General features: G+C 35.3%; 1 protein-coding gene across 6 annotated transcripts in view; it reads left to right on the forward strand.

The window, feature by feature from the left end:
- The first annotated feature begins 8,721 nt into the window (after positions 1-8,721).
- Positions 8,722-27,866, forward strand: part of LOC145681107 (phospholipid-transporting ATPase VD) — a 325,531-nt gene continuing 306,386 nt past the window's right edge. For all 6 annotated transcript variants that reach the window (XR_014130730.1, XR_014130731.1, XM_081752516.1 and 3 more), the window contains exon 1: positions 8,722-8,939. The gene's annotated coding sequence lies outside the window, so the exon portion shown is untranslated. The remainder of the gene's footprint in view (positions 8,940-27,866) is intronic.

Consider the following 27,866-nt stretch of genomic DNA (forward strand, 5'->3'; position numbering starts at 1 on the left):
AGTATGTTTCATTGAGATGCTGAATCAATTGCAAAAGAGCTACTTTTCGCTATCTACACTGTTTTTGTTCTATTAGGACCTACGTTGAAACCGGAAACAGCTTATTTCTACTACTTCCGGTTTCAATAGAGGGTTAAAGAAGGGTATGAAACCTATTATTAGGATACTGAATCGATTAAAAAAAAAAAACAACACTTCTCGATATTTATTACTATTCTTACTTTGACACCTCTCGACAGACGGATGGACGTTTCATAAGAGTTTGCACACTTACGCATAGATATTTGGATTGGAAAGTAAGAGAAAGACTTTTATCTTTCCCGAGAACGTAATGCTTGTTCATCGATCTACTTTTGCTCAGACAGTTTAGTTGTGCCTTTTTTTTTTTTTTTTTTTTTCGAACAAGAGATGACTCAGCAGTTGATGACTTGTGGGGTCTTCCAGGTGAGTAATATTATAATATTCAAGCTAGTATTCTTCAACGTAGCCATTCAAATGAATGTTTTTTATTCCGCTCCAAGACAAGGAACGATAATTTTTGTTTGTTTTGTTTCCTTATTTTATTCTAACCTTCAACTTTTATGCCCATCAGGTACATTTCTCACATATTAAAATGGAGAGGGTCGGCAACAAGATCATGGGCAAATTACGGCCCGCGTGCCCGACACGGCTCTCTGAAAGGTTCTATACAAGTTCGACATGATTCCTAATCTGACAAATTTAACATCTCTTCTGAGAATCAGTACATCCCAGTAAGAAACCAGACTATGAAACACTTATATAAACGCATTTACAATTTCATTCATAACATTCTCCATCGTAGTCTTTAAGTCATTAATAGAGTTTAATATTCGAAGAATTTTGTAAATGTATCATTGTTGCCTTTAATAAATTATATCGATGCATTTAAAGTTTTTGTTTGACCCCCTCCTAAATAAAAACTTTGCATATCACTTGTCTACAAGAATGCTTGTGCACCCTAACTAAAGTTAAAACAAAATCATGGAATAAATGGGAAGCTACTTGAATTACGAGCTAACGAAGTCCGGTTTATACCAATACCTCCCAATACAATTCATCATAATTTTCTTCCGTCACTGGCAGATATGGTTCTTAAGAAACTTCATGTTAGCGAAAGAATTAGACCCCTATACAGTTAATAGTAACCATTAATATAATCTTTTTGTACCTTCCTTGTTTTCCTTCCATCCTATCTATTACATCACTCATGAGTACAATTTCTTCTCCAAAAATGTTTTAACACAGCTATATATACAGGGGGTAACATAAATGCATGGACAAAAGTGATGATCCAGGTGATTGCGGACATCCAAATAAGTAAAAATGTTCCTATAAACATGGGTCCAATGTCGCTTCGTTTTGCGAGATACAGGGTGTTCAAATGTCGAATCCTTCCAGTGGCCTACTATAGGGAAGTGAATGGTAATGTTCAATATTACAAGAATAATACAATCAAGTGGAATTATGCCTGTGTAGATACACTTACACTAACATAGAGAATGAAACTAATCAACATTCGAGGTAATTGGATTGTCAGTGTTGCGAACCTGGTACAAAGTGTTATGTTTTCAATTGACACTAGACGTCCGCACGTTAGCATATGATTATCGCTATCAAAACGTTCCTAAACGTGGGACAAATTCCGTTTTGTTTATGAAAGATAAAGCTATTTGAAAACATAACACTTTGTACCAGGTTTGCAACACTGACAACACAATACCCTCAAATGTTAGTTTCATTCGCTATGTTAGTGTAAATATATTTATACAGAAATAATTTCACTTGATTGTATTATTCCTGTAATATTGAATATTTCCATTCACTTTTCTATAGTAAACCATTGGAGAGACTCGACATTTGAACACCCTGTATCCCGGAAACGAAGCGACATCAGACTCATGTTTATAGGAACATTTTTACTTATTTGGATTCCGCAATTACCTCGACACTTTTGGCCATGCATTTTTGTTACACTCTGTATAAATCTACGAAGAAAGCCAATTTCATACAGGGACGCAAACCCGTAAGAAAAATCACACTTTGTGGTATTTTTTTGACATTAATTTCTCCAAAAGGGACAAAAGGAATTTTCGTAGAAATTGGCAGCATGTATGGGATTTTTCATACATTTATTTCATCGATGCAAATAGACTTCTCTATGGGCGGAAAGTAAATTAATGAATCTTCAATAAGCGTGAGATCAGTGCTTATTGTCAAATTATGTTACTGTAAAATGCATGCTAGTATGGAAGTGATTTATACAGCGACATAAAAAAAAAAAAAAAAAAACACCATTGGAACGTACTAACAATGGTATTATAAAAAAGAAACACACACACACTCGAACACATACATACACACACACACACACAAACTAAAACACACATCTTCCAAAACGTTCCACACGAAATTACTGGAGAATGAAGTTTGTCTTATCTAGTTTCATTACGTTCCGTCGAAGGTTACCACACAAATACATGATACATATGCTAATTTATAACAAATAAAAGGCACCTGTTTTTGTCAACATTTTCAATTCTCTCTCTTAATGACTTATTCGTAAACTGTTTGATTAAGATAGAAGATCTGAATTCATTCGTATGTTCAAGAAAGTGAGTTATATATAGCAGTTTCACTTTTCATATTTTATAAATTTTGAAAATTTTGTAGAGCGTGATCAATTCAAGAGCTAAATGGGAATTTCTGCTCCTCGAGAAGGAATTTTATAACGTTCCAGGTTGGCATCACTGATTTCATGTCGCCATCGGTTGCGGACGAGGAAGGTCTAATTGACTTTGACGTGTATTTCGAGGTAATTCTGATACAGGTAGAGACCAACAAACTTTAAAGTACAAAATTTAAATTACATTACATAAAGTTTTTTGGAGTATCTCACTTTAGCCAATCTCTAAACATAGCACTTGGCTCCAGTTTCTATAAATACACTTTGATTTAAAAGAAATCATCATGGAGGATACGTATCCTAAGGGCAAAAGGTTTCAAATATACCTTGACATATTTTCTATTAACCTTATTCTTCCCGTACGAAGAACGGCATTTCAGTTAGTGTAGTATACAGTGTACGATAATGTACCTAGGTATAAAATAAGTGTAAGATAAACAGATTAGGTTTCGTATCACGGTGTTAAAATATTCAGATTTCTTAGATTTTATCTGATTTTTAAATACAAAATAAAAGTTAAAGCAGGCTTTCCATTGCAATCTATCTCTAAAACATGCATTTATTTCATAACATAATTCATTTATCATAGTATCTTAACTTAAAGATCAAAATCGTGATAAGTAAAACTCCCCCCAAAATACATAAGCTCACTCGTGGCCATATGGTCAGTGTATAGGTGTATGCGTCTTTGGCGCGATAGAGCCGGGTTCGATTTCCGGTGAAAGCTCATGTGGTTTGGATAGTATTTACCATGGTGGAAAGACTACAAGGTGGTTGCATGCGCATGTCGCCTGGAGCGCTGTCGTGGCTGTGACGTCATTTGGTTTGCAAGAGACAACGGGAAAAGTGGAAATTCTTCGTTACTTTGTTCCTTTAAATGATATCGAGAATGCCTAACTGTGCAGTGTACGGCTGTAGTAATTATTACAGAAAAACTAAGGGAACTAATATAAAATACTTTAGATTTCCTCAAAAACAGGGGAAATGTCTCCAGAAATGGATTTTAGCTTGCAGCCGACAGGACAAAATAAACCTAAAATATGGTAAGTTTTACATAAAAGTAATAAATAAATGCAATGTTAAATGAAGTTATAAAAAAGCGATTTCATTATGTAGTTTCTTTTTAGTATTAATAGTATGTAATAATAGTATATAAGGCTACAGTAGCTTGTGTTGATTCTGCATACAAAAATCCAATAGTACGATTTAAAAATACGAACTTTGAGTCAAGACCCGGATTCGAAATCATGATGGAGGGGAACCGACAGCGGTGATCATTTCTATCACCATTTCCTTCTACACAATGTGACCACCCAACAGAAATACTTCGTATTAACCTTTGCAGAAAAAAGTACTAGATCTGGGGAAATTGTACTAAAATATTATTTGCTCCCGTTTCATCCTATTTATAACATTTTATGATATTAATATCTTATTATAAGGTTTCCAGCAGCTCCATCTTCGCTATGGGCGGGGAAATGACCTCCCACAATTTTGGAAGAACCACCAACTTTATTTTTTTTTTACAGTCAAAATTCGTTACAAACCGTGCTAAGCACTTACACCCTACCAATTTTGACTTTACACCCCCAAAGTAAAAATGCTGGCGGAATCCCAGCTTAATTGTTGTATTAGAACTCAGTGTAAAACAACTATACTAACAAAAGTATGACAAATATAGAGGATGTCGGAAGAAAACAAGAAATATCATAAAATGGGCTTATTGAGAAAATCGAGTTTTAATTCCTTAATAGCCTGCTGTTTAAGCGGATCACCAAATATATAATATTTTTTACTGTAATCATTTATTAGTTTTAATCCTTCGTTCTTTGACACTTTTTTACTTCCTACTTTTCCCAATAGAATGAACTATAAGTTGCCAGAATTCCTTCTCGTTGGACGAGGTGACCGGAGGGCATCTTTGTCTCACTTCAGCTCTTGTAAATACCACTATTACAAAAATGGAAGAAAACTTACCAGAAACAGTGAAATTTTCGTCCATTGCCAAATTTTAATGAAATTCCTTTTTCTCTTCCAAATGTATTTATGAGGAAAAAAGAGAAGGAGAAAAGTACTAGATTTGTTGGTGAATGTACTAGAACACTAAAATATTATAAAAGGTACTAGATCTAGTACGAAAGTACTAGCAGTGGTCACATTGCTTCTACATAAGATATTGAGATAAAATTTTCCCCACAGAGGCAGGCATGTAACTCGAGAAGGGAGGCACGATGATCTAGGAGGTTTACCTCCCTCGAGTAACGCAAATGGAGAGCATTGAACGCGTTAAAGTAGTTCAGGTCCCATTTCATTCTGGAGGTCTGCATTCCCTGTAGCCTCGGTGGTAAAACGGGATGTTGCACTTCAAATTAACTAACGAATGGAAGGTTCGTAATAACGATTAAAGGTTACAGAGATATACAGGGTGGGTCATTTTAATCAATCCACGGAAATATCTGAAAAATGATTTCAAGGGCACTGGGATCAAAGGGATCACATGATTTGATATACCCGATGATATTTACGTATTTCAATTTTGTTCCATTCATTTACCTTCCATGGTTTTCATACTACGGGTACTGGAGTTTCCGAACTATATCATGGCGGCCATTTTGAAACTGGTGCTTCATATGAAACATCTTTTGGTACAGCTTTACTTAGTTTTCCAAGACCTTTCGAACGAGGTATTACTCGACCCATGTTCCCATTTGACATTTCAAAGTTACTCCCCGTTACCCCCATTTACGGGGGGCGGGAGGGGTACTTTTGGCGGAATTGGTTTTCCCCCTTAGCAATGTATAACATGTACTTCAAACATTTCTTCTATGTTTTATCATTTTTCAGATATTTCCGTGGATTGATTAAAATGGCCCACCCTGTATAACAATGTATTAGATCAAGAGAATAAAGTATCCACCTACCATGTCAGGGTGACATTGTCGGGACTCGGGACGTTTTTACACTCAGATTTTGAAATTTTTGTTCATTTTAATCATAACTTTGGATAATTTATTTTGGATACATATTTAGGGGTTCCCTCCAGAATTACAAAATTAAGAATGATTGCAGTAAATTTAAAAATATGGTAGATTCTCAACCAATCAAGGAAGCACGGTGGCTCACCTCTGGTGCAACGGGTACTGGTCCGCTTCTCGGTCAAGTGAGTTTCTGGTGGACAACATCGTGTCCGTGAGTTTCAAGGGTGCTCCCGCATTCTCATTCCACCAAATTCCACATAATCATTCACTTGCATTTACCTTTTGCCTTCTTTAGTTTACGGGACAGAAAAGAGAAAACTTATCAATAAAATTATGTAGTTTTATGGTTTATGTTTTCTAGTCTAGCTGTAACACCCCTACATCGTCTTCACCTAAGCCTAGTACTTTGTTTCTTGCTTGAAATAGTCATGTTGCAATTTCTTTGTTTGAGGTGCTTTATATATACATATTTATTTCTATATATATTTAGAACACAATAGTATATGTAACGTTTTATTTCGTACAAATGTTTAATAATACAGTTTGTTATGGCGTAAATTTTGACACTAATATTCAGAGAACTGTCAATTTCACCAAACCTTTTGTTCAGATACAAATTCTATAAATAAGCGACCAGCGATTTCAAATAAAATGATTTTTTTTATAAATCGAAAATAAAAACGATGTTTAAAATATTAAATACGTGCGTCCCTGCTCAATAAAGTTTTTAACCTCCCCTGAGATTCTGATGAAACTTACATGGGGGCAACCTCTTAAAAAAAAAAAAAAAAAAAAAAAAAAAAACTGTCCAAGCATAAGGAAAATATACGTACGTATATTTCTGTTTACGAAAACCATGAATTCTCCCTTGGCATATTCTCAAAATTTATATGGGGTCATCAGTAAGGAATTCTCTTTCAAGCAAAATAATAATAATAGTAAATCAAAACCGATCAATGTGTTACGAAAATATACTTGAGCATACATAAATATATAATAATGAAATGCATTAACGACACATTGTGTTTTAGATTATTCAGGCCTATACATACTCGAGTGTATTACTTCAGATGTTTAAAAAAGAAAAGAAAGAAAGAAAGAAAGAGAAAAGAAAAGAAAGAAAAAGCAGAAAATGTAGTGAGTAATATTGGCTTGTTCAAGCTTCAAAGTTGTTTAATATGAACTGATATTGCTGTTTCTTTTGCTATTGTAAATATCTTCCTTTGAATTCACTTAGCTTAAGCATTGATTACATTACGTTTATATAATTATTGTTTGTACTAAAATTTTTACTTCGTTGAAGATCACTATAAGTAGAAAAGTTTGCGTGTAAGATACCAGCGAGCAAGCGCTTGTTAAAAGTTCATCTGACTCTCGCTGGCCACGTCTGAGACCAAGATGACGTCATGCGCCAGAGCGACAAGAATGTAGCACTGCATTGCATCCACCTTGTAGTCTTTCCACCATGGTATTTACTTAAGCTGCAGGTCAACGTCAGCTGCAGGTACTGTCGGTGCTAAAAGATACGTTAAATTAGAATCCAAAAAATGAAATATGTAAATAGCATGAAAACATTCAATTTCTTAAAATACAAATTTTATACAATTACATTAAGGTTTCCTTTAAAAGAAATAGTCTTTCTCCAATTGGATTTCCAGACTATATTCTTCAATTCTGACTCATGAGCTACCCACATAAGCTTCCTTGACTTCATGATCCTTAGTAATGTTTGGTAGAATCTAGAAGGTATGAATTATGTAGTTCCTCATCATGAAGTTTACGTCAGTTTTCATTCCCGTTACTCTGACCGTTGGGTATGAATATTCGCCTTAAGATTTTATTTTCAAATACTTTCAGTCTGCGTCTGAAACATTTCCCTCAAGCCACCATGTTTTACAACCATATAGAACAACAGGTATAACTATCCTTTTATATATTTTAAGCTTCAAATTCTTCTACAGAATTAGCGATGCCAAAAGATTTTGGATCGAATAATAACATGAATTCTCTGTTTTCAGTCGAAATTTAATTTATTCGTGTCTGTTAAAATTAATCCTAGATATTTGTAAGTATTTACTTTGTCGAAAGTATCATTTGATTTTTAACGTATTCATAATTTCCAGTATTGTGATCACAAATTTCTATGTATTTAAGTTTTGAAATAAAATGAAATATTTAACATCCCACAATTATGCTCTTTAGGCTAAGGGAGACGGATGATTAAACCGAGTGGATGATGATGGATAAATTAATGGAATGAGAATGTGAGAGCAAACGGGAGTATCCCGATAAAAAACACGGACACGATGTTGTCCACCACAAACTTACTTGACGGGGATCGAACCAGGGACCCCACACACTAGAGGTAAGAGCTCTAACATTGAGCCACCGTATCCCCATCCCTACCTATATTTGTGTAGTGGTGCACGTAAAAGAGGAATACCGTATTTAATGCCTTTTCTACAAAATTTTATGGAAATATATATATATATTTACTATATTCTGACATGAATAAACAATCGTTAATGCCCTGAAGCGAAATGTCTTGAATGCCTGCCCCATTGATGACGTTCTGTGTACATCACTGGTTATGTTAATATTAGAATATTAAAGTTTTATATCTTCTCCTTTTATGTTATTTGTTATCCGTATTGGAAAGCTAGATTAATACGAATATTTGTTCATTGATTTTGTCTCGCCCAACAACTTGAAAGTTTGCTTATCACTACCTTCATCAAATTTCTACAACTTCACCATTTAATTAAACATAAAAGAACTTTAGTCTGGAATCGTGCACAAAATATATTGCTGAATTCTTTAACATTATCTTGCTTTTGTATGTTCTAGCCACTATTGATTTTGCTGTATAATATTAATCTGTTGAGTTCTTTCTATTAGTGACGAAACTCTAGTCCCTGTGACCTCCCCTATAATCACAGTGATGCGATATCTATGATGCGCATGCCTTTAGCCCTATGTTATTTTCCTTCTTGCTCGCTGCTATTCATTTGTTTACTAATCCAAATCAGAACATTCACCGCCAGATGGCCTTCGCGCCAGTTGAGTTGGAAGTCTCGTTAACGTTGGATGCAGTGCTGAAAGTGGGGACGTGTACGAAATTGTGTGCGTGAACTAGATAAGGTGACAGATACCTAGTGAATTGAAGTCATTTATTGGCAGCATGAAAATTTGATTTTTACACATATGGCGAATAATGCGTGTTGTTTCGTATAGAAGCTAGACTAATGAAGAATAAGGTAAGGAAAACTTGTGTTTGTGACATCGAGTATTGGTAAAAAGTGGTGTGTTTATCTCATGAAACATATTTGCAATATTTGCACTACATGTTCTCATTTATTTTTCCAGTTTTGAAGATTTTCTGTACATATAAGGCCTAAGAGTATTAAATTTGTTTGCATCATTTAGTTGGAAATTGCTAAAGATAATACCATTCAGATCAACCCTGATAAGTGAATATGAGATACTACCGAGTGAAGAATTATATTGACACTGAACATAATTGTCTTAAATGTTATATTTTCTTTCTAAAATTTACATAGTTCTCATCTTATTTTATATATTAAGTGAGTTCTAGTTGTAGATATTGAAAAAGTGTTGATAAAGACTAAACGTTTATGGTGTCATTCACCTGTAGAGTTTTGGTTGACCTGCATTCTCCATTGTAGCTGTCCCTGGAAACCTTGAATGAATGGGTACAAGCGCGCAGCTTGATTAAGTTATTAGTGCGTCTTACTTCCTGTTTACAAAGTTTTAGTCGTAAATTCTGTTAAACAATACTTTAGTTGATCATGGGATTACATTGTATCATTTCTCATAACATTTTTATGTTATGTTATTTTTTCCGTCGCCGTAATTCTACTCTTCTCAGAATCGAAATCACTCGTATAAATAAATAAAATTTGGATAAATTCTGATTACGGGGGACCAGATTACGTACTTCACAAAACAATGCTGAGCGAGCGAAGGGAGCTAATGCCCCGCAGGGCTCGTTGTTTTCTACCTTTATCACAATTTCGACAAAAACAAGGTACTTGGTTCTAGAGCCCGTATTTACCTTCATGATTTGTATTGGCCCCCCGCAATTAGAATTAAAGCTACCATTTAAATTAGCTTATTTTGTTGTAGTTATGAGGGCGCAAAATTCGATTACATCTAAATAGATTCGTGTTGTTGATACAGTTGTATAGAGAGGCAGTGTTGAAATAAGACCATAATCTAGCACAGGTCAGCTAGGTTATTTAAGTTGGACGTTTATTATTATTTCTTTTTAAGGCGGTATGAGAGATGGCTTGTTATGTGATTACATGCTTCAACTGAGAATCGAACTGTGGACGCCCACACCAACCGCGAGCACTACGTAGATGTTATGAGACATACAGTTGTAAACAAACGGTTTGATTAATTTGAAGACTGCTGAGCTTATTTCATAGTTGTCATAAGCGTTTGCCTGTTGAAGGATCTTACGAAAGCTAACCAGTGCTTCATTCTGTTATTTTATTTTATTTTATTTTTTTTTAAATATGTAATTAGGTCTTACATGGAAATGGCTAATGAGTAAGGGTTTGAATACGTGGTGTGTTATCCTTAATGAAAACAAGAAAACCTGAGCAGTGGTTTGGATGTTCTAAGCACTGTTTCATATAGCCACGGTACTAAAAAAGAGACGTTCATTCCCAGTTAGTTGAGTAACATTCTGATAGGAATTGACTATGTCAGATAATCACATATTATAAAATATTAGAGTCCATTCCTATCAGGGTTTGAAAAAACCCGGGTATTTTTGAAAAAACCCAACCCACCTGGGCCCATGTGGGTTTTTCCGGGTATTTTCGGGTTTTATTGGGTTTTTTCGGGTTTAATTGGGTTTTTTCGAAATATTTCAATCTCTTTGGGGTAAAAATGTTAAAATATGATTTACATTTTATGAGTGTCATTGTCACAACTTGCAACAACTTTCTATACACTGCTGTTTTGAAAAAATTGCCGCCATTTTGAAATTTTATGCCGCCAAAATATATACAGTTAATTTAGTCTCTCGTGCTTCTACTTTGAAAATTTCAACTTGAAAGACCTAAAATTGAGCTTTGTAGCGTAGATATCAGCAGCGGCGCAAATTTGTCTTCAACATTGGGGGGACGGGTAAGACGGTATATATATATATATATATATATATATATATATATATATATATATGCGATGTACATAATATTTATGAAGGCGAAACACAATGCTGGGGAGGATTACCCATGTCGGTCCCGGCGTCCTCCACAGGGGACATAAAATATGACGACATTATTATTGCTTTATAACTTTAAAATCCGACTGGCAACATTGAACACTGTTTACAAGGGATGATCCCAATATAATCATTTCCTGTAAACAGTTTTCAATGTTGCCAGTCTGATTTTAAAGTTGTAAAGTAATAATAATATCGTCATATTTTATGTCCCTTGTATGGACCCCGGGACAACATGGGTAGGGGAGTAGAGTTGTCTTCAACATTGGGAGGCGGTCAGATTTGAGGCTTATTCTGGGAGTATCAATTTCATCTCACTTTCCTTTGTGACAATTGGACACAAATCATCACATTTCTTCCTAAAAGACACATTTCCAATCGGATTATTGAGGGGGACAGTTCCAAGATTGTAAGAGACATGTCCCCATTATCCCCCCGGGATTTTCGCCAGTGGAAATCAGCTATTTTTTTTTTTTTTTTTTAAAGCGCCATTTCGTAATTTTACGTTGGTATGCTGCCAAAATCTAAACAGAAAATTTAGAGTGTCTCTGGTTTGTATCCTGGAAATTTAGAAGACCGAAAGTTGAACACTGTGTGGTAAAGGCAGACAAACTAACAAATGTAGATCGAGTCATCATAGGAGCCTCAGTGACGTTCGCCAAATATGAATACCAAATAGCTATATTAATTTAAAACAATGACATAATTCATCAAAATGTCTTAAATATTTTTCAACGTAAAGTAAATGGTCTTATTGTTGAAGTTCACTTTCGATGCTTTGTGCATTCAATTACGGGAATTACCCGAGCACTTGTTGCAAGACCGTTCTTTTCCGAAAATTAATTTAAAACAATTAACAAAGATAGGCCTATAATTCATATTTTATAAAGTAAATGGTTCAAAATGTCTAAAATGAAACGAAATATCCTCCAGCGTAAAATAAATAATTTTATTGTTGAAGTATTCACTTTCGATGCTTTGGGGTTCAACTGCGGGAATTTCCCGAACACTTCTTTCACGACGGGTTTTCCCTGAAAATGCAGCTTGCTTTACTGTACATCGAAACTTCCATTAATACTGAAGTTTGAATGCAGCACTTGAAATAGTAAGCGTTACGTAGTCTTGGGAGCTCCGAGCATTAAGCTTCTTAATTTTGACAAGAATTTTTACGTTATTGCTGGTGTTGATTCTATAGAATGCTTATTTGAAGGCTAGCAACAAATGACTGAACTTAACTGTTGTTGTTGTAAAACCAAATTTTACTGAATACTTTTGTTACCATCAAAGGTAAGAAATAATACTAATAGTTTTACTAGTGTATTTACATATTTACTGTTAGTACCGGCACCTATGACCTTAAACCCGTCAACGTATGAGGGATAACGTCCCTCGGCGGTGCCGAGTCAGGAAACACACTATTCATGGAAAGTATTTTCTAAAATATACAATCGCTTACTTTACTTCAAATAGGCTATAAGCATAATCCACACATTAATTTGTTCTACAATTATGTCAAGCTAAGGTGAGGGTTTTATTTATTTATTTATTTATTTATTCATTCAGTGCATTTACAGATTTATAAAGGTCTTATGTTGAATACTGTTGTCTGTCTTAACATGAAAGCATATAATTCGCCCAAAGAAAGTTTAAAATCTGATAAAAATAACTTTCAATGTGATCACCTTAGTTGTACCAATAATACACTAACAAAAAAGTCAAAAACCCAGGTGGGTTTTAAGATGGGTTTTTTCAGGTGGGTTTTTTCGGGCTGGGCCCACTTGGGCAAACCCTGATTCCTATTCAAAGACGAAACGGATGGCATTTAGAATCTCCCCGAACTCGTTCCATGGCTCCAGAACGGAGTACTTTGTTCTTGCCTAAGTGATAAAAGGTAGAAAACAACGAGCCCTGCGGGGCTTCTCGCTCAGCTTTACTTTATGAAGTGACTAACACTAGAGATTTTGTATGTGCAAGATTGGGGGAGAAACTGAAAGCTAACGACGAAACTCTTAGCTGTTCAAAGGCGAAATAACATGAAATGATGTATTATGTCAACAATAGATAATTCGGTATCGTCGACGAGTGTAAAGTTTTCACCGGTGTAATAAAAATAATGCCGTATACATGATCGTATTTACAGTTTTACACATGGGCTTGTGTAGAGCAGCAACTTTTAAGAGCCGATACATTTTCTAGTACATTTTTTTTTACTCCAGTTCGAGAAATTACAGAAATTGTACGCCAAACATTGATATTGAGGTGTGTGTGTGTGTGTGTCATTTCTTGATATTCCGGGCCGGCAGAAATGTTACATACGGCTCATACCGTATATATATCAGTTGTAGAAAACATTAAGGAGGGGTTGGAATAGGGTAAAGTAAATACATCTGTTAGCTCAAGTAGTTGTGTATGGCATCTCTACGCTTTTATTTTATTTTATTTTTAAACTAATTTCATGAAGAATCACACAAAGAATTAAATACTATATAGCCATTAGGAACGGTGAATATAAATACATTGTTATTTCTGTATATCGTCCTAGGACACTTTTTATTTTATCTGCTTTCTTTTAGCACAGAAATGTTTGAGCAAAATACAAAAAGCTATATCAAAATATTTATTTCAATTTTTGCAGTAGTGCTAACGAAACGAAATGGAATAAATTTTAACACACAAACGTTGGGTAAGATGTTGAGATTTTTTTTTTTTTTTTTGTTTCTCATGAGGGTGCGTAAAATTTGAAAGCTTTCTCTTAATCCGTAGTGACATTTCTTATGAAATTCCATCTTATTTTTTGATTAGATTGGTGGTTATTCACGATTTTTTTTTAAACAGTAGTTCGTATCCGGGCGTACAACAAACAGTAGATTCTTTCTGACGTGTAATATAATTTGAAATTTCTTGAGATACTAGCACCTGAAAATATATAGTAAACGAGAAAACGAAAATTTCCCTGGCGTGGAAGTTACTTCTAATATACAAGCCGGGAAGAAATAGAGACGAGATATTTTCCATATTCGATTTACTACACCGTGATTGTAACTTAATTTACAAGAGGTACGTATCTGAGAATCTTATTCAAGAACCAGTGATTAGTAACGGTACTGAAATATAAAAGGCCTGTCTACCATATCTTTCATGTGCTCGTAATATTTCGGTTAATTTCTTTTTACTTCTGTATAGAGACCAGATGTTTCAGCACTGAACACACGGACAAAATAAGACGTTTATAAATTCAGAGAATAGGTACCGTACTAAAATTCACGTCGACGCAGTGATGGTAAATATTGAATGACATATGTTATATTTAATGTTCATATAATTAATAAACGTGCTTGAGGACATACGTATTTTTAAGAAAGAGAGAGAGAGAGAAAAAAAAAAACATTAAGTTATTGGCATACTTTCTATATGTCTAACAAATACAGAATAAGATTTTATTACGGCTTTGTTACAACATTGCAAAGTTTTTCAACACTTTACACATAGTGTTTAAATGAAAACTTATAGACCACTTTCATATAAGTCGAAAAATTATTAAATGGGTATATAATTTTTATATATTTAGCAGTCCAAGGAATCATTAATTACAGTTCCACACGATATCAAGGATTTCGTTCAACTTGTCAATTGCTGAATTATCTTATATTGCACAATGCATTTTTTAAAACCTAAAACATCTTAACTACGGATGTAGACAGATCATATTTGAATACTCAAATCATGTGGGTCAAATTTACTAAACACATTATCACATGTGAACAGATCTTCAATTATTTTTGATTTGTCCAAACTGATATTACCCATAATAGCCCTCTTATATTTCTTGTAGTGACATGTTTTTCGATGCATCTGTCTACGGACTTGATCTGACAATAGTTACTTTTTTTTTTTTTTTTTTTTATCCGTAGCTATGAACTTTTATTAATACAAGATGTTTATTTAATTATCCCATTGAAGCACCGAGTTTTGAAGAAAATGGAAAGGATATGCAATAGTTGGCATTTAAGCAATAATGTAGGTACTCAAAAGTGAAACAGACAAACTAGATCTTGTTGAAATTGAAGGATGGAAAGCAAGACTAAGAATGGGATACTTATTTTTGTTATAACTAGTTGTTAATAAACTTTGCTTGAAAAGATTATTTCCTTTTTCAAATTCACTCCCGGGTACAAATTTAATCTCATAATTCTTATCACGGTTAGATATAGTTTTCTTTTTTTACTAATGCGCTTTTGTTTTTTTCCGATTGTTCTGTATTTCGTCCAGGGTCGCGTGAAATCGAATTTCGGACAAGATTACTGTAGCTTAAAGGAGTGAGAGATAATATGGAGGGACTAAAACTATAACTTTACGAATGACAGAATTATATTCTTGGGATTGGGCAGATCAATAGTGCAGTGTTTTCCCTTGACTTCATCTCTTAACTGGACATGTAATACCATAATAAAGTATCAAATATGTCAAAGTTTACCATTAAGAGATTTACATTCTTCCTAACATCCGGGCTCTTTTTATGTAGTTTAAATTGTAGTGGTGGTGAAGCTAAATTTAAAAAGATCTTTGAATTTTTAGTTGTCGAGTAATAAGCATAATAGGTGCCAAAGACAATAATGATTGAAGAGGTTAGAAGTTGAAGGTGTTGTGTGTTTTTTATTACTTTTTCTCTATTTTATCTCCATGAACATGGCACGAGGGAGAGTCGAAAGCTGAGTATATTTTTAGAAACTAGAATTTCGAGTAAATAAAATGATTCCAAATAACATGTTCGGCAGATGCATGTTCATCTTCGCTCAGTCAGATTCTCCGCGCTGAATGGACAATGTTTATGATTCTTTTATTTTTAAACTTCCCGGATATTTTAGAAATTATTACTCAACATCCAGGGAATATCAAGAATTTTTAGTAGAAGAAGACCTAATACTTGTACGAGGGTTTTCTGGTTTGTTCCGTATAAGATTTTGGTGCAAACTTCGTGTTCGTTACTTTTCTCTTAGTTTTCCCTTTTTCTTTCGGTTTCTTACTGAAACATTTTGTTCGTTGTCATTCAGTAGATTTTATGGTTCATCTCTTACTTTGGGAATGTTGGAATGCTTTCATTGCATTTTCTAACCTGCAGTTACCGGGGAAGTTGGGGTGTTACGTTTGTTTGTAGGTCTTGTCTTTGAACGTCACATGATTTGAAACTGGGAGTGGTAATTATCTGGGTTTATTTAATTATATTATTATTGTTTAGAACGGTTTATCAGATCGACACAGAGTAGTTAATAGGAACGGTTCCAAAAGTGAAAACTTGGATCTTTGAAAACAAGAGTTCAATAATTGAAACCTGTTGTTTTTCATATTTTTTACTGTCCACTAAAAGGGTTAGTAATAGCAATGTTATTAACAGTACTTATAGTGGTTCATGGTGTAGTATTTTTCTCTATCATACATATTATTTTACAATTGTTAATTTTGTAATTGTAGTAAGTAGTTTTTCTCTGTTATTTTAATCCCGGCTACCTCATTTGTAACGAAGACTATTCAGTCCTGCTCTCGAAGGCTTATTAAGACGGATTTCACTGTTTCAATTGGAACAAATGTTAATTTTGTTGTGTACTGCTAGCCTAGTCCGGAAACAGGTCACAAAATAAGTTACATTTCATGTGTCTATGTACTAAGGACTTCTTTTAAATTTTCTAGTAGTGAAGCAGCCAGAAACAAATAATAAATAGTTATGACGTCTCAGATACTGGAAGTGTTTAACATCCGCTGTTTTATGTTCTAGGGAAATGATTGTCATATCCCTGCTGTCATTCACACTTGAATAAGCACTATTGGTGAACGTGACACAGGTTGCGTATTAAAGCAAGAAGAATATTTTCGTTCTGTTTTGTTACTGTGTTCTGGTGTACATTGTTTTATCATGTTTAGTTAGATTAAGACTCTCTGTTTTCCCTGGGACAGTCTTGTTTTATGATTTTTGTCTCGGTATAATGGCAAAGAGCAACCGGGACGCTAAATATATCCTTATTCTAAAATTTCCTCCGGTTTCCGGTGCTCTATTTTTCCCATGGAGGAGGGGAAAAAAGAAAGCTTATGTTATAGTCATAATGTTGTGACAGTGAGTCAGCACATTTTGTTTTAGCCTTTTTCGAGTGACTTTGCTGTCATATTTCCCCGGGATTTCAATAGAAGTAGACATTTTAATACAGGTTTTCGATAAGAAATATCAAACTCTGATTCAGTCTTAAGTTTTTCTAAAAATTAAATTTCAGTTAATTTGACTTCTGGCTTTTATCTTCTTTTGTGATAGTAATTACTACAATATGCCTAACACGCCTCTAAGACTAACTTATGTTTTGTTGTGTTGTTTTAGAAGTATATAGAAGTGTTCCAGTTTTTGTACTTCGCAAATCTGGAATCCCGCGTTTAAATGATTCTTCTTCTTCTATTTTGATTAAAAAATAATCCTTTTCAGATATATTAGGGAGTGTCGTTTGTTTAATATACTTACGGATCATGATTTTTTTTTTTAAATTCATGATATCGTTCTAATTTATATATATGTAGGCTCTATCATTTGGCTTCTAAGAATAGTAGTATATGATACAGTCGCCAGAGAGGGCTTGGGAGATACCTACATGCGTAGATTCCTTTCTCAAATCTTCGGGTCGTGTCAGCCGATTTGAGTATTGGTTGATGGAACTTGAAACTCACACTCTTTGTGAGGTAGGTGCAAAGGCTCAAATATCACCAATCAGGGTTCTCACCCACCTGGAGAAACCTAGAAAAGTCAGGGAATTCGTGCTCACCATATAAATGGGAATCTTGCCAAAAGATGGCAGCAGGTACTTTTTGACTTTCCAATGTAGGCCTACTTCATATTGATAATAGTTTAATCAAATTCAAGAGGGGGAATATCCAAACGTGCAGGTTTTTTTTTTTTTTTTTTTTTCCCTTCATATTCTGATTCTTTCGTTGTTGAGAGTACTCAGTTTTACTTCTCAGAAACAAGCTCCCAATTTTTGAAACTCTCACCCGGTAATGAAAGAAACAATGAATATATGTATCGGATTTTCAGAAAATGACGCCTACGGACCAGAGCACTATTCTATAGGTCTTAATAAAGCGAAAATGTTATATAGTGGTATACTCTTCGAGGCTTCCTTTAGCTGCTATAGGGAATCGAAATTTCACTATGTGGCAACGTCGCAGATTGACTTGGAACCATTAGTAATTGCTCTACAAATCCATCAAAGTGTTACATCGAATCCTACACTAATAGGTGATGCTGGTGTTGATATCTATCGACTTTAACTGTAATCTGGAAAGAATTGGTGCAACTTTGTGACGCATTGCTAGATACAGTGTACTCTATGGTTCTTTATTTGCGACGTTGTCACATAGTGCAATTCGCGTCTCTAGACAAGCACCCGGAAGGTGTACAAATGTATAGTTTTTTTTTTGCTTTATTTTGACTTGAAGAATGGTGCTCTATGGTCCATGGGCGTCATTTTTAGAACACCCGATGTACATATATTAAACTGTATGGATTATTTATTCCCTCGTCTTTGGATCAAATTTAAATGTTCATATCTTGAATTTGGCTAAATACAGGGCAAGTCACAATGATGGACACGATTGCGGAAATTTATTCTGTGAAATCTAATAAACATATGGGGCCTTATGCAGAGACGTTCTGATGCGTGATTAGTGCCATACTAAAAAGTTGAACTAATATATGTTTCCTGCAGTAGTCAAGTCTTTAGTATGACGTTAATCATACGTCAAAACGACTCTGCATAGGGCCCATGGAATCTAATATTTATGAAATCTAATAGACATGTGCTAAGAAAGATATAGTATCAAAGTTTTCTTCAAACGTATTACAAATGTTTTATATTACCTCTCGTAACACGATAGTCTATCTCCTTCCAAACGTTTTGCAGCATGTTTCTGTTGATATCAGCAGTTTTATTTCATGCTGCTGACTCTTAGCGGTAGAAAGTAGAAACACTGCGTAGAAACGAAACTTGGGAAGTTAACCTATCCAAGCGCATGTCTCGCAATGACATATGTTTATTAGATTTCACAGAATACATTTCTGAAGTCGGATCCATTATTTTGATTTGCCCTGTATTTATCGCTCCTTACAAAGTCCATTGGAAAGGTAGGGAACACGTGGTGGCATCTGCTGATATTACGGCTCCTTTATACTCACCTTAATTGACAGAAATATGCAGTTTTATTTTATTTTATTATTTATTTTGAAATATTGATAAAAGAAATTGTATAAGTGGTGGCCCACTTTTCCTGATAACTGTATGTACCATCATCAGCAATAACTACTACTTACCAATCTGAATAGTTTCATTTTGAAATCGAGAGTTATTTTTCTGTAAATACTGACGGCACTGGGGACAATAACGGTGCCATAGACACTTCAAGTAAAGAAACGCTATTAACATAGACTTGTTCCGTAGTTCTGTGTATATGTGTCTGAGAGAGAGAGGCAGGGAAGAAGTTCGCCTTCACTAACTGACAGCGATATTCAGTGTAGTCTGTTCGTTATGAAGTTGTGGAAATAAAATATTGAGGGCTGTGGATATTTTTCTTCTCAGCAACTGTACAAATGTATATCTGTATAAAGGAATTACTTCACTAGCATTTTCATAACAAGATTTTTGAATACCGCGAGCAACGTGTCATAAGGAAATAAGTAACACAGGGTAATATTCTGAATTTGTGTTAATTTATTTTGTAGTTGCTCGTTTAATATACGCAAAGGACTGCCTGTTTTAGAGGATTATTTCTCAAATGTTTTCAGAAATGTGTCTCGATTTTTAGCGCCATCAATTTAGATCGTATTACAAATGAACATTAAAATCTTGTTTTTCAGGATTTCTTTTCTTGAATGCCGTGGTTACATTAGTTGTTTTAACACGTATATAAAATTGTGTTTTATGTGTGCAGTAATCTCCATTGTCATATGTAGATCTGTTATCAGTCATGACTTGCAGATTTCTTGCCGGAAATTGAGAAACTCTAGTTCACTATAATGCCTTTCTAATATGATATCTTTGACGCATAAGAGCTTTATCATGGCTACGTGAAAGGGAGCACGGTGGCTCAGTGGTAGAGCGTTCGCCTTCAGTGCTTGGGGTCCCTGATTCGATCCCAGCTCGCGCCGTGTGGACTTTGTGGTTAGCAAACACCGTTCTCGCGGGTTTTCTCGGGGTTCTCCCGTTTCCTCCCACTTTCTTCATTCTACCATTTCACTCATCTCTCATCATCACCGTCTCCTTTAGCCTAATCGGCATTCGCGTGGGACGTAAAACTGAAAAATTTCATTTCATTTTATGACTACGTGAATAGTGTACGCGCCTGCTGGAGAACCATGTTCGATTACCGAGAGAAGCGCGTATGGTTTGGATTCCACGTTAAGCTGGTCTACGTTTCACATAGCCTCGGTACTGAAAGAGACGCTACACTCAAATCAAACTAAACTGTTTGACGCATAAGAATATCTTACTTCAATTGATGTCATACTCTTTCCTGTTTATATTTTACTATACACTCTTTACACACCAAAACGATAATCTCTTAAATAACTTCTACCGGTATATTTTTCCTTCCCTAATTTTTGCAAATGTCTCCTCATTGGTTTTAGGGCTCTTTCATGTTTATGTGGTAAGCATACATGCAATATATATATATATATATATATATATATATATATATATATATACATACATCCAATCCTGTTAACTTGGTCATATCTAAAATGTAGACATTTGCCCAACGTGGCTTCATTTCTATAGAACTTACATTTTCCCATATGACATGCATTACTCTATTATTTGTCTATTTCGGAACTTGGCTGCATTGATAAATGTGGTTCATATGCTCTTAATGTTAAATTTATCTCCGTCTGTTAAGCTCCCTCGTGGCTAAGCGGTCAGCGTACGCGCCTTTGGTATGGTAGATGCGGCTGGTGCCTATGCTATTCGGATCCCACGTTAAGTTGTAGGCGCACGTCTCATATAGCCTCGCTGCTGAAAGGGAACGCTAAACTGAACCGTACCTACCTATTTGATCTTCATTTCAGAGCATCTTTTCAGGAGGTTAGATCTTAGGTTTCTTGCCAATTGAAATTTATTCCTCCGAAAAAAGTAGATCAGAAGTTGTACTCTCTATTGCTCTTACGTCTGTTGCTATCGAGTATGTCAATATATTATAGGAGTATTATGGCTTTCCATTCAAATTCTGTATTGCAAAACGTTTTCTTTGTTCACCTCTTGGAATTCTTTTCCTTCTGGGAAGCTTGTAGAAAGTTGGATACAAGTGACGATTGGATTCATGTTGCAGTGACGATACTTGAATTGTTTTGTTACTAGTCGACAACCGTATAACCAGAACGAATATAACTCCTTCAAGATGCAGAACTGGGTCACTTTTGGTGGTTCGCTGTTGTCAGTGGCATAGAATAAGGAATGTGCCATAACGTTATCTAGCTAATTACCATGTTAAAATTATGATGTACAAAACATGCTATGTGAATAACATACTAAGATATCAATTACTAACAGAAGTACCCAACTTCGCATAGGAAGAGTAAGACATCTGAGAAGTATGCAACACACGACACACACATCTACTTCACAGGCAGTATGGTTCATTGGACATACACGGGCTTCAATTTGATTGTCTGATCCTCGCTCGAGTCGAAAATTAAAAAACGACTTCTTACGCGATTAGATCTAGTAAAGATTTATATGTGTACAAAATTTGGTGGCTCTCTGTGACTCCTTTCTATGCGAAAATCTGGTGGTATATATATAATATACAGAGTGTTTCAAAACAACTCCGAGGGCTCCTCTGTGGCTAAGCGGTTAGCGTACGCGCCTTTGGCGTGGGAGACCCGGGTTCGATTCCCGGCGGGAGCTCATGTGGTTTGGATTCCACGTTAATCAGTAGGTCCACGTCTCTTATAGCCTCGCTGCTGAACGGGACGTTAAACTCAAAATCAACTCAACTCAAAACAACACCGACAATGTTTGGGAGGTGATTCCTGATACTAAGAAAGACAAAAAGTATAGATCAACCTGGGTGCACAAATACTTCCTTTCGGAGTTATAGACTGCCGAAGACATGAAAAAATGAATTTTAAAGGGTCATAGCTCCAAAAATATGGGACCTACCGTAGTCGGGTCAAGAGTTCACTTAGAAACTCTTCTGCGCGCTATGCAAGAATACATGTTTCAGAACCCTAAGGTACTCACGAAACAATTTTTACAGAAGGATTTTGCCTACGGGCATATAATTTGAAGTGCTCACCAGCTATCTGTATAAAACTTGTTGCGGATGTACCGCAGGATTGTGAAACTTGGATATTTGAATAGGGCATATACTAGTTCCTAAGTGAAGTCTTGACCCGGCTACGGTAGGTACCATAGTTTTGGAGCTATGGAACTTTCAAGTTCCTTTTTTTCATGTTTTCGGTAGCCTATAACTCTGAAAGGAAGCATTTGTGCACCCAGGTTGGTCCATACTTGTCTCTTGGAATCATCTCCCAAACGTTGTCTGTGTTGTTTTGAAACACCCTGTGTATACGTATGTTTTCTATGTTAATAAGGAAGGATAGCTATGATATTTTTATATTGCATGAATATCTTTTACTATATATTATTTATTTTAAAAAATACTAAGTAATATTTATTATAAATACTTGTCACTAACAATTACAGTTCTTGCTTCAAATTACGTTTAATTTCTTTAAGTTGGCCACATTCCAAAGGATCACTCGTGACCAAAATAGGTGGGTTTTTACTATATCACACCGAGGTTCGATTCGTGGTAGAAGCTTGTATCTCTCATTAAGCTATAGACTCACATCTCATAAAATTTCTGTGCTGAAATGGACATTAAACTTCAGATTAACCAGTCGGTCCTCATTGCTTTACTGTTCCACCCAAGCATTTTCTCCACTGTTCCTTATTCCCGCGTTGCAGTCGTTTGTAGTGAAGGCAAACAGATTTGTTGTAGATTGCTTTTAGTTAAGATTATTATTATTGTAAGCAATATTGATAGGTTATTCCACCAATGTTTGTAGTGAATTGTTATATAGTATTAAATTAATGATCTTCTTTTGTATGATTGCTTTGTAATCGAAACTTAAACTTGGGCTGTGGCACAGACTCACACTCGCACGAACTCGGGCCCACTATCTTTAATGAGGTATGTGGTAGCTTGACCTCGCTCCCATGTACCTAATCAGTCTCATATTCGCGTAAAGGCTCTGCAGACTTGTAGCCAACGTGATTTTTAGGGAGGGCAGAAATTAATACAAGGGACAGTGACAATGATATCAAGGAACAGAAGAAAACTGTTTATGGTATCTGTAAGAAAGCTGTAGCTCCTCATACAAAGGAAATACTATACTAACAAATACAAGACTACGAAATTTCATTATTAACATACAAATGTTAAAAAAATAAATAAAAAACGATGCATAAATCAATTGTATTATGTATATTTTTAATGCTTTATGAGAGACGTTTGGTATATCTAACAAGAAACACAGTTAAGATACATGAAAACAAAGCCAGAAAGGCATTATTTTACCTAGAAACAAGTGAAATTCGCTAAATTGAGTATGATTTGGCTCATAAAATCTCAGGATTTCATACCTAGTTTTGACTCAATTTAAAAGTTACGTACAATTTTCTGTTTTAGAGACAGCAAAAGATTTAGAGAGGGCACCGCCTCGCTCTGTTCCCTTCGTGGCTACGGCCTGGGACTCGTGGCCACTGCCCTTAACTCACGCATCAGTCTATTGGGAACTCGGTCTTTTTCAGACTCATGCTGTGGTTCGATGTCTAATTAAAGAGCTCGTGTTCTCACGTCCTCACATTCAGTTATTAAGCACAAGAGCGCGCTCGCGAGTTAGAATACCTTAGTTGTGTTCTCGTACGGTTTGATATATTCTTTGTCATGTAAAATTCATGGGGAAAGACCAACATGTTTAAATATATACAATAACTTGTTTTCTACTAATAAGACTGAGTAATATCAGTAGTAATTTGGACTTCGACTGGGACTTCCTATCAGTATTTCAACACTTGTTTGATGTTCAGCTCCGAAAGGCATCCACCGTATCTGTTATCAGTTTTTGATTATTTATTATACATTGTTTCCCCATAAGATTACTGTTTTCTGTCTTCATCTGCAGCTTTCTTTTATTTAAATTTGACCACAGCAAATAGCAGTATATTATTTTATATTTAATGTAAATTGTACTACACACAAGGCCTTCATTTTGAATTTGAGGAAGCTGGTCTTTTCTTTTGAATATATTTGCTGTGAGTCAGATATTCTAGAATAGTTGTGTCCTGCATGTTGCTGTGGTAATCACGAGAGATCTGCGCGGATATAAGATATATCATCAGCAGATAATAAGAAGATGGTGTACACTGTACAGTTTATTTATTTTATTACAGTTATAATCTTAAAAATAGTTTCTAGCGTAAAAGTTGTAAATACGTACCTACTTTGTACTTTGTCATTCGTTTTCGAGCATTATCTGAATGTGCTAAGTAATTTCTGTTGTCGTATGGCTTCTCAACAATATCAATTATTGTTAATTGGATTATTTGCTACTGCGATAGTGATAGTGTGCAGGTTGTACTAAACTCATAACTGTTCGCAGAGTATGCTATAATTATTATTAGGAATTACGTTTAGTATCTTTCCCAAATTCATCGACGGCTCCGGAGCCGTTATTATGACTTACAGTGAACCGTTGTAAACAACCTCATTTATGCGCATACCCACTGTTACTGCCGCGGCTGCCTCCTACGGACTCACCCCCTCGCTACAATTCGGGTTCCCCTGCTACACTCCAGCTCTTAATCGGTTAGATAGCATTTGCATTTTTAGTGGCTACCTAGCACAGGTTGGTTCGTGTTTTATGCATTGTAGTTTTTATGCTATACGTCCACACTGTATTTATACTCATGACTACATCACAGTTACAGATAACGAACTGTAATCTCTAGCTAATGATTTGGGGGATAAACTGTATAATATTCATTATTAGAATTCAGTGTATTTAACAAATGATGTTTATGATTGAGAAATACTACAAGATAACACAATCCTTAATATACGAGGAAATTCGGAAAGTAAGTTTCCTTCTCCCCTTACGAGAGATTGTAAGGCAATGGGGCAGATGAGACGTCGATTTAATGCGAAAGTCATTCCATCCGTCGGTGTGCGAACAGAAAGTGCAGATGAGCGGCTCAGTTTATGCCTGGCATTTAAAGAGAAAATACATGTTTTGAACTTATGCTCAAGGGAGGAAGTGTGAGCGATTGTGTGGTATGAATGAAGCCGTGGGAACTCGGATGCAGAAATCCATAGAAATCCATAAACTTCTATGGTCCACGTGCAAGGCCACACTCGGCTGCGGCAACGCAGAAATCCCGTTCTACTCTCGATTGGGACAACCATGCTAATTCGTGACTTCCATTTCTTTCTAGAGATGCAAGGGCTCGGAAAAAACGGCTTTTTTGACACAAAAAACTCGGTTTTTTCTACTTCGCTTTTTTGCCTGGGAAATTTTGGGCTTTTTTAAAAATTTTGCTTCAAATTGATAAAGCAGACTTTGTTTCGCTTCTCTACAACACAAAACTCATTTAATTAGTGGTTGATGCAGATAATAATGTAAAACCTCTAAAATAAACCATGAATTTCGAAAAGATTTTTTTTTTTTTAATTTTAGTATTTTTACTTCAAAATATCACATACCCTCTTTTTGAAAGAAAATAAAGTAAAACATGACAGAAATACATTTATATGATACTCTTGAAAGCTGCACATCAAGAGCTTCGTTTCGGGCGGTTCTGTACATTCTTGAAATTTTTCAGTTTTTTAACTTTCACATACATTATATAAATACTTCGAACAAATTTGTCATTCATTGATCACATACTTAATAATACCACCTATCAAGTGCTTCGGATCTGCAAAATTGGTAAGGTTCCGAATTCTGTAATGCACTGACTGTTCCTTAAGCTTGTTCAGAATCGGGAAAGTACCAAATTTTCTGTTCATGGATCATATGCATTATAGACTGTTCATCTGAGTGTGTGGTTTCCTAGGCTCTAGAATATATAACACCACCACGGTTTACCCACTTGTGAAGGTTTCTGAATTTTTAATAAGACGAATTCAATATATCGTTACGATTTTTTTTTAACAAAAAAGAAAAACTATGGAATACATTTAAGAAGAGTGAAAAGAATCAATCACTATTCCAATTCAAAAGGAAGGCGACAAAACTGATTGTAATAATTAACGAGGCATTTCTCTTAACATTCTATTAACAAGATTGATCCCATACACAGATGAAATTATTGTAGATTATCAGTGTGGATTTAGGCGAAATCGATCAAGTATCAACCAGATGTTTACCATTCGACAAATATTCGGAAAGAAATGAGATTATATTACTCAGTACATCAACTGTTTATTGATTTTAGAAAGGCTTACGACTCGGTTAGGAGGGAAACATTGTACAACATTCTTACAGAATTTGGAATACCGAAAAAGCTTGTTAGATTAATGAAAATGTGTTTAAATGAATCCCAGAGTAAAGTCCGAGTAGAAAAATGCGAGCTCCCACGTCAAGAATGGCCTGAAACAAGGAGATGCGTTGTCGCCATTATTATTCAGCTTTGTTCCGGAGTACGCTATAAGGAAAATCAAAGATAGCAGCCAGGGTCTAGAGCTGAATGGTATTCACCAGGTTATGGTGTATGCTGATGATGTTAAATCGTATAGGAGAATATCGAAATAAATTCAGAAGCCTTATTAAACGCTTGCAGCGACATTGATTTAGAAATAAATGCTGAGAAAACTAAATACATGGAAGTTCACCAGGACCGTAATACGGCAAATTATGAATGCATTAAAATATCAAATAATACTTTCGACAAAGTGGATACTTTCAAATATCAATATTACGAGACCAAAATCATATCCACGAAAAAAGTAAATGTCGACTGAAATCAGGAAATTCGTGTTATTATTCAGTTCAAAATATTTTGTCGTCGCGAATTCTGTCGAGGAATTTAAAGCTTAAAATATATAAAATTATAATCATGCCTCTTATGCTTTATGATTGTGGATCATGGACGCTTACGCTGAGGGAAGAACGCAGACTGAAAAATTTGAGAACAAAATCCTAAGACGAATATTTGGACCCAAGAGGAACGGGAATGGGGAATGGCAGAAACTTCATAACGAAGAACTACATAATTTATCCGGTTTACCAAACATCGTTAGAGTCATCAAGTCTAGGAGGCTCAGGTAGGCAGGTCATGTAGCCAGAATGGAAGAAGGTAAGAACGCTTTCGAAGTTTTAACTGGAAATCCAGTCGGAAAATGTTCATTAGGAAAACCTAGGCGCAGATGGGAGGACAATATCAAGATGGATCTTGTAGAAATAGGAATACAAAGTAGAAACTGGATCGAATTGGGCAAGTCAATGGAGAGCTTTTGTGAAAGCGGCACTGAATTTTCGGATTCCGTAGACCATTGAAAGAGAATACATTTAAGTTAAGCACTACAGCATAACAAACATGAGTGAGTGGTTTGCTTTTGCGCTTCTATCGGGAAGTCCGGGATTCATCCCCGCATTCGACCATTTTGACAAAAGTTTTTCTTAATTCCATCTATGAACGTAGAGACAGTGCGTGTACTGTGAGTCCTGGCCGACTTCCTTTCTTATCGGTTTTAAATCGTTGTTATTACTAATTACCAGCAGTGACGGATTTGCGAAGGGGCTAGGGTAGGGATATCTTTCGGATTGAAGGCTGTACCCCAAAATTATGGAAATTCTAAAACAAACTAAATATTAGTTATGTCTTTACTCATAAAC

Source organism: Thermobia domestica, chromosome 3, assembly GCF_964235325.1.
Source record: "Thermobia domestica chromosome 3, izTheDome1.hap1.1, whole genome shotgun sequence".
Classification (NCBI taxonomy): domain Eukaryota; kingdom Metazoa; phylum Arthropoda; class Insecta; order Zygentoma; family Lepismatidae; genus Thermobia; species Thermobia domestica.